General features: G+C 42.1%; 1 long non-coding RNA gene across 5 annotated transcripts in view; it reads left to right on the forward strand.

Annotated features, from left to right (window-relative positions):
• Window positions 1-8979, forward strand: part of LOC135412648 (uncharacterized) — a 31576-nt gene extending 22597 nt beyond the window's left edge. For all 5 annotated transcript variants that reach the window (XR_010429827.1, XR_010429826.1, XR_010429825.1 and 2 more), the window contains 3 exons: window positions 1093-1143; window positions 4650-4739; window positions 8693-8979. This is a non-coding gene — a long non-coding RNA (uncharacterized LOC135412648). The remainder of the gene's footprint in view (window positions 1-1092; window positions 1144-4649; window positions 4740-8692) is intronic.

An 8979-nucleotide genomic window follows, 5' to 3' on the forward strand; every position in this document is an offset into this window, starting at 1 on the left:
ACAGAGCTTTGGCAAAATCCCCACCTTTTACACAGTGCTATTTCAGAAGAACTTCCCAAGCAAATCAGGTTATGCCTCTGCACATCAGAGCCTTCATCATCTGAGTTTTGCCCTTACATGCAGAAGCAAAGACAACATTCATATTATAATAACCTCGAACCCAAGTTCAGGTGGTGTTGCAGAACTGGGGAAATATATATCCATAAACTGTTTTCCTGGCATAGAGAAGCCAAAATTTCATGCTAGATCAAATCATGTGGATTAAATGTCAACAGCCATAACCTTCAAGCAGGACTTGCAAACTCAATCACTGGATTATGCCGGACCAGTGTAATTCTTCATAAATCTCTTCTATGTCTTTTGATATCATTAATGAATTTCTATGATAGTAAAATATATGAGATAATATAAACATTAAAAAGGGTCAGCAAATTAATCTTTTTAATATTATCTCTCTTAGGAAGCAAGTGCCTCCTTAATATGAAAATTCATTGGCAGAACCTAGAAGTGAGTAATGGGTGCACTCCTGTGAAGAGGACATCTGACTGTGAACATCAGAGCAACTTGTGACTGTTGGGTTGTGTTTGTGTTCACACAGAAAATCTGTCGTTCAGCAGCATCGGGGCATTTGTAGCTTGGGCACCTCAGGCTATGCAGTCTCACAGTGTAGCAGCCTGTCTGTACAAATAACTCTCTCCTCATATTTCAGGTTTCCAGATTTTTGTTCTTCCATGTTGGTCTGGAATATGTTTACAAAATACTTGTGTATGTGCAGTTTATATTGCTAGGTATGGGGTTTTTTCCTCAACAAAACATAAACTGTGGCACGAGGCTACTCAAAGGCATTTTTCTGCACAGTAGATTTTATTCTGCAAATTAAACTGCTGAAGTTGCGGCTGAACTTAGTAGCCAAGTTTATTCTGTCAGTGTCTGGTCTGTAATTCATGAACCTCCCTTTTTTGTAGCCAGAAGATTCCCTATTCTCTTTTTATTAGTCCTTTTAGGAATATATAATCATGATTTTCTTAAGATATTTATATGACTTCCAGGACCTGTACCAAAAAATACCTTTTATTTTTTCTCTCCTCACAGGGATGTGGTGTCACCACTTGAAGATCTCAGGAAGGACAAATCAATTTTGAAGTGAGTCCTGGTGCTTCTTTTTAACAATTAGTATTCCTGTTTCCCGTGGCTCCTCCTTTATAATGAGGTCTAAACATGTCAAGTCATTCTGGAATATTCCCTGAAGTATTTTGCTCTCTAAAGACAGCCATGGGGATATTCAAACATTTCTGAATGAGGTCAGACTGAGGTAACAACACACGTTTTATCATGGTAGCAGCACACTGAAGGAAGTGTCAGGTTTTCCATTTCTGAGGGACTCTAGGCCAGGCCTTGGTGCCTTTCTGCATCTTTCACACGGGGTACCTGGATGGATCCCAGGGCCACACAGTGATGTTATTTACCATGAGTTGTACAGGTGGTGAGTCTAAATGATCTAATGATCTTATACCCAGAAAATCTCTCACTCTACATAATATTCTTGACCTTTTCCTCTGTTGCTCATTTATCTGCACTTGGAGAAGGCTGGCACGTGGCTTCTTTTATTGATGGCTTGCTGCATGTCCTAGGATCACTGTTAATGTGCTGTAATCTTTATATAGCCATTAAAGCACTATTAGAGACCTCAGTCTTGGACTTTATATGGTCGTTGGAAGAGTTTTACACAGGTTATTATCATGTTCCTCTGTCTGGAACTGTTCAGCAAACGCCAGGCAGCAATTACAGAAAGGGTTACTTACCATCAAACCTGTACACAGGGAGTTGGTGAGATATATTTCAGAGGTATAATTCACCCATCCACCAGAGCACAATAAAACACCTTCTTTATTTCTGATTTTATTGGTTCTGTCTGCTCTCATCTGGTGCCTGAACATTTTATCTGTTCACGCCGCTGTTTTCTAATGCAATAAAAAGAGCAGACAGGATTTTGCCCTTTATTTAAAATGTTTTGCTGCATTTAGAGGTAAATAACAGCCACTTTTTGTGTTGTATATTTTGAGACTTATCTGAGAAAGAATTGTTTTGATAGTAAGCAGGCTCTACAGGGTCCAACCATTGTTTAATATGAATAGTCTCTTCCTAACATCTTATTTTTCCTTTGCTCTGACATGAACCTGTCCCTCTCCCCTTCCATCAGCTCGTGCCCTATGTGGGTGGTTTCCAAAGTGTGGTAGTGCTCAAACACAGCTCTCACCCCACAAACCAAGATGAGAGCTGGGTACTTGCCCTCAGGCTTAGGAAGAGACATCTCTGGGAGTCAGGCACCTGAGTTCCTACATTAATATTAAAGCAAAAAAAGGAGAGGAAGGCTCTGGCTCCCAGTTCTTACATGAATGGAGTTTAAATCATTTACATGAGGAATTCAGCGAGCAGGGATCCTCACTTTCAAGCAGATATGTCTTTTCAGGAACAAGCTGACACTGAGCACCAAAACAGATCACAGGAACTACAACAAAAAGCAGTGTTCTGCCAAAGCTAAAGGCTGAGGAGTCTGTCAGGGAGAATGATAGAGCTAGAGGAGTGGTATTATAACAGGGAGAGGGGGAAAGAGTGGAAAGTATAAGAAACTGGAAAAGACTTTAAGAGACATAATGCTGTTTAATGGGGCAGAAAGAGAGACAAGTGAACTACAGTGCAGTGATCAGCATTTTGTCAAGACGATTTGTAAAAGGTGACAAGTTGTAGATTAAACGCTTCGATTCACCTTTATGTCACTCTGCCTGTGCACTTGTGTCATTCTTTTAATGTAATAACCTTCACCAACACTTATAGGCTGCAGCATAATTTTGTTGACCTTAAATTAAGGAAAAAAGGTGATTCTGGAATTTGAAGCCCACAGTACTTTATTGGCTAAAGGGTAAAATAAAGAAGTGTGGCTGAGTGACGTTTTCATGTCACGTGATGAATCCAGGCTCATGCATCATAGGAAGTCCAAAACAACTTGGTTCATATAATTTCAGCCTCTGTCTCAATCCTAAAATTGTATTAAAATTAAAGCCTCAGTTTTTAGGTATTTCTCATAATGATTTATGGGAACTGTTTTCTTTGTAACATAGAATATCATAGGATGGGAAACAGCAGTAGTTTGGGGGATCTTTCTGCTTTCTTTCCTTTTCTTTTTGTTCCTTGCTATGCAACACTGCAGAAATGCAATCTAAGTGAGTAGAAGAAAGGCAACTACATTAGGTTAACAAGTGAGGAAAAAAAGTCAATCTTTCAGGCTTTAGAGGAGCTGATAAAGGAAAAAAAACTGTGCCTGCAGTAGAAAGCCAAAAGATACCAAACAGCCTGAGATATGCTTTCACAAATCAACAAAGAACATAAACTAGGGGAAAAAATGCCTTCCTCTGGTCTGTGTCCCTAAGATGAGAAACCGAAAACCTGTGAGTATAAAGCAGGTGTGGGATGGTTGTCAGTGGAATGTCAGCTTCCAGCAGACAGGAATAACTCAGAGGGCTCGGGATGAGTTCTCTGCTGCCTCACACGTTGTACAGTCTTTTAATCAAACCCCAGAACGAATCGTTTCCAGCCCCAAAACACACATCAGACCACGAGAAAGAGGATTACAGCACAAATGGTGCTTTACCAGGATTTAAGATCTAGAACTAGTACTAGACAGGGTTCAGCTTGAGTAATGATCTTAGTTCCTTCCTTTTCCCTTTCTCCTGAAATATATTTACCTACATCCATACCTGTTTCTTCAGCAGGCTTCTAGAGATCCTCAGAGGATCCATCCTTGAAGCACTTCCATCCTGGAAGTGCTCTGACCTTTAGATATTGACAGAGGAGCTGTGTATTCTCATGTTCTATAGTATGTATTGACAATAATGGCAGCTTTTCCATTCCCTTTGTAAATAGTTTAATTTTTACATATTTCTATGATTTCAGGATATAGTTGCCCTTCCATAATATATAATATTTCTATCAATTCTTTTAATCTAGGGATGCCAATGCTGTACCACATATGGATAAATTTAAACCATGTCACTCATCCAAAAGGAAAAATGCCACATCTTGGAATGTGGAGTATCCTCTGACGAGGATTGCACACCACTACCAAAATAATTTCAGTTAGCACTCCAATTAACTGCAGAACTGAACTCCAGGGGTAGTAACCAGTGTCTTATCAATTTAATTGTTTGGTGCCCATGGATTTTTTTCTTTAGAATATTTTCAGGGAAGGATATGAGATACACCTTTTGCCTCTCTGTTTTTGTCTCTTTCCATGGTATATCAATACATCAATCCCTTCAACATCTGAGAGGAATCCAACAGAAAAATCTTCAGTCTTCTAGGCCCCTAGAAGAAGTTTTTACCCCAGTGTCTGGAGCAATACTTCAGAAAATATTTCTGTAAAATTCTCCTTTTAATTCCTGATCATGCTCAGACATATTAGACTGATATAAAACCCCCTAACTAACTTCACCAGCCTGGGTGGAATAGCCAAAGTCTCTGCCAACTTTGCACTATCAAAGCATAATTATATTACAGTTATAAATATAATTATCACAGGACATTGGCTTCACAACCTGAATCTTCATGCTGAGGGCAGATAATAGCATTTGTCTAATATTTTCTTGACACAGGGACTGATAACTCCAGGCTTTGTGACGGACCAAATCCTTGCTCTCCCCAGTTCCTTGGAGCTGAAGGTGCTCACCCACACTGACAGTTTAGTAAGTGAGACTGGATTATGTTTCTACTAGCAGAGCTGCTGTTATGGAAATTCCTATTCCAATGCACTTCCATAGAGAGAGAAATACAGACAAAAAAAAAAATCAAGTTAAAAACTAGAAGGCAGCATTTCTGTGGCAGTGTAGCAACCAAAGAGGTGAGTGAGTGAAATACCAACAGAGAGGAGAGGAAGGTCACTGTCCCGAGGGAAAGCAATGCCAGATGGCCACGAGCACAAATTAAAAATTCTGCAGATATGAATTTTACTCTCACCCTTTGATTTTTTTTAGCATAATTTGCACTGCAGTTTATTTTCATGGCCATTGGGGAGTTGGTAAAGGGCCAGATTGCTCTAAAGGGAAAATATTTTAATGTCTACATACAGTGGGATATTCATATTGTCAGCATTAAACCTACTCAGATCAGCTCTGTCTCCTGAGATGACAGTGGCAATAAAAGAGCCACCTGAGGGTCTCTTACAGCTGAGATGCAAATGCCCTCTCCCTTTTCTTGTAAAACAAAGCACGTGCACAGATCTCCTAGATGTGGTTGGGCACCACTGAAACTGTGATTTAACTGCATTTCTGTGCTGAATCGAAATTTTCAATGGCAAACTGAGAACATTTTGGCCTTGAATAAGAAGAGACATTTCTTAATAACTGCAACTAGCTGCTTCAGAATTAAAACAAATGTTGACTGCACATTCATCCTGGCAAAAATAGAAGAACTGACCTTAGTAATGATTAACAGGGAATACGCCCAGATGTACATTTGAAACATTTGCATTTCAAGCACCAGAGAATAGTTTTTCCTCCCTAATGTTGCATAAAGAATAGTCAGTAAACTGCCATTCCTGTTTATGTTAGAGCTATATAACTGAGCAACCAGTGTTCCAGATTTTGTTCCACTTCACAATCTTCTGAGTTTTTCTTCTGCCGTGTTGTGTTTATTTTCTGGACATATTCAATTTTGCTTTTACAGGAGATAAAAATAATAAAAGAAATCTTATGGTAGAATAGTGGGAAGCAAATGACACTCGTGCATTTTTCATTGATCCTTGAAAAATTAGATGAGCCTCAGACTTACTTTTGGATTTATCTATGCTGTGTTAGGGTGTTCTCAAAGAACCTTAAAGAAACAAATTCTCTGTTTTGCCTCCTATTTGTGGTAGGGGCAAAGAAGAACAAAATGAAATATCAGACGCAATGGCTTAAAAACCTGATAAACCTGTAGGAGAAAGATGTTTTCTGCTGCATCATTTGTCATAAATGAAGTTATTAAGATTTAAAAAAAAACCCTCAACCCTAGCAGCCTTTGCCAGAAATGGGATAGACACAGTAATCTTGAAACAGTTATTCCTTCAGTCTTTCTAACCTCTGAAGACAACTAAATTAACACAGAAATTGGAGCTCTCACACACCCTACAGCCAACAGCTCCCAAAATTATGAAAACCTTTATTGATTCAATTTGTTACAAATGCTGTCCTGAAGCAGCAAAAGTGACTCTGCACTGATTTATTTAACCCTTTTACCTTTTGGCTGAGGGTATGCTTTGGCTTTGCATGGTCCCACTGAAGAGCAATGGAGAGCATAACAAGGATTACTCAGTCATGGAATCATCAAAGCATCTGCTAAGACTATTAGGTTGGGTTTTTCTCTTCCTACCGACTGTATTGGTGGACAATATTCTCAGACTGTGTTCAGACTGCCTGGTCTGTTTACCTGGTCATTTTTAATTCTGCACTGATGGATTTGTCAGTTATCACATCGAACACAAGTATCAATATTGGTACTTTCTGCATGTTTGAAGCCTTTTACGGATGTGGCTCCAGGGTTTTGTATTTACAAGCAAACCGCAATTCATATTTACACTGTTCATTTTGATCTGTGAAACAGAGAAAAAAATCACAGAATCACTAAGGTTGGAAAAGCTCTCTAAGATCATCAAATCCAACCATTCCGCCAGCACTGTCAAGGCCACCACTGAACCATCTCCCTGAGTGCCCCGTAAGTGTCCCCCAGGGTGGCACTGACCACACTTGTCCATCCCAGGAGGGCCCGTGGATCATAAACTAACATTTCTGGAATCAGGAATCTCCAAGGTGTTTCTAACAACATACTCCATCAGTTCTTGTCACTTTTTATTCAGTGCAAGTACAAAAATTTCTGAGATGGACAATGAAAAGCAATACATAAAAATCCAAAACAAATGATCATAAATGGCCCTGATGATAATCCAGATCATACATAATTTAATGGAGGTAGAAGGTCATTCTAAACACATTAAATATAACAATACAAAGCAAACAGGCAAAGCACATCCTTATGTCATTCTGATATTGAGATTGAAAGATCACATGCTTAAAATAACTTAAAAGGAAAATAAAAAGTACTCAACAAGTGGAAAGCCAGATTTTTCTCTGCAAGTGCCATAGGTTTTGGGCACCCAGACCTGAAACATCAGTCATCCATCACCCTCAGGAGTCCTGCTTTTGTCTTGCTTTGGAACGTACACCAACAGTTCAGATTGAGATTAAGGGGCAGCATTTCATAGGGGAAAAGGAATGGCAGCTGTCCCCTCCACTAAATAGTGGCAGTTAACACCAGAGATAAAACACTGGCTGTTTTATCTCCTTTAAGAGCTGAAGAGATACACATGCATGTTATCAGGAGTTTTCCCATAGAATACTCGTGAACATTTTCAGCCACATAGGGGTTTTGGGGTTTGATAACGTTTGATAATGTTTCCTACAAAAGAAATCAAGGTGCTTCTGTATGTCAGAGTATTATTGTTATTTTAATTATGAAGACAAATAAATGAGTCACTGGCAGTGGTATTTAATGTGACGAGCACATGTAAGGGTGGCTTTGCAAGAGGCTGGTGACTACACTGACCCCCCCAATAGCTCCACTGTCCCCTTTGCACATGGGAAGGGTTATTTGTACCTGCTTGCCCCACCATTCCACACATTCACTTGAAGATGGGCACAAAGGTGTTAAAATAAACTTATCCCTGGGCAGAAAAGAAGCCAGTGCTGGTGCTCTGGACAGTCCCTAAATGGAAGAGCTGTAGTTTTTCTCCATTGCTGGTAGTGCAGCAGAACTCCTTACAGCAGCTAAAGAAATCCAGTAAGCCTTCTGTGTTTTCCTTAATTGTCTCTGATTTCCGGGAAGTCCCTTCTACTGTTTTCAATTCCCTAAAAATGGGCAGCTGTGGCACTGTGAGAAATAGCAGCATATTCCTTGGAAAACAGACAGGAAAGGACCAAAATGGGTCCCAAGCCGGGGGTGCCCCTTCCAGGCTATTATGTGTCGTTCTGTTAGAATTCCTAATTCTTTAGGCACATAAGTGGCTCCGAGGAGTTCAACCATGTGCCTGGGGAGAGCTTTGATAAGCAGATCTGGATAAATGGAAACCCATCCACAGCCCTGAGCCCCAGCCCCCAGATCTGCCCAGCTCCTTGTATGCTCCCCTGGAGACCAGATGTTCCCCTTTGGATCAGATCCCCTGGGGCGAAGGCAGAGGTGTTTTTAAGGCACACTCTGCCATCCCATCACGGCCATGCTCTCCCAGTCGCATCCATGCCCCCCATGGAGGCAGCAGCCTATTTCCCAGACCCTGAACAGCAGCAATTGGGGCAACCCCACAGCTGGGGCCACTCTGGCTGATGGGAAAGGACCCATACCTGGGCTGGGCTGGGCGGGGCTGGGCTGGGGGTGGAGAGGGAAGGGGCTGGGATGGAATGGTGGAACTGTTGGGCAGTTGTGGTGCAGGGAATGCCTCTGATGCTGTTGAGCCTCCCTGGCCTTGCTCTGGGGCTTGATCTGTCTCCTGTGGCCCTGTGAGGAGCCTGGCTGTGGTGAGAAGCCCAACCCAGGGCAGAGGGTTTGGGTCTGGCTTGGGGCTGTGTGTGTGTGCCCCGACAGCTCCGGGAGCATCCGCTTTGTCTTCCAGGACCCCCTGGCATCGCGCCGAGGAGCTGCGGAACCAGAGTACACCTCGGGCCCAGCTGGGTGGCCATCACTCGCCCTCCCAGGGTCCCCGCGGTGAAGGCTCTGTGAGGGCCGCGGCTGCGGGGGCCACACAGACGTCACCGCCGTTGGGATGGATCCATAGGGATGTGTGTCCCTTGTGACTGATGCCGGGGACATGACTGCTGTGCGGGATGGGCCTGTCTCTGGGTTTGGGGCTCGGAGCTCTGCGATCCCCCGGCTCTGCCGGGGCGGGGCGAGGGGCGGGGC

This window comes from Pseudopipra pipra, chromosome 4 (genome assembly GCF_036250125.1).
Source record: "Pseudopipra pipra isolate bDixPip1 chromosome 4, bDixPip1.hap1, whole genome shotgun sequence".
Taxonomy (NCBI): domain Eukaryota; kingdom Metazoa; phylum Chordata; class Aves; order Passeriformes; family Pipridae; genus Pseudopipra; species Pseudopipra pipra.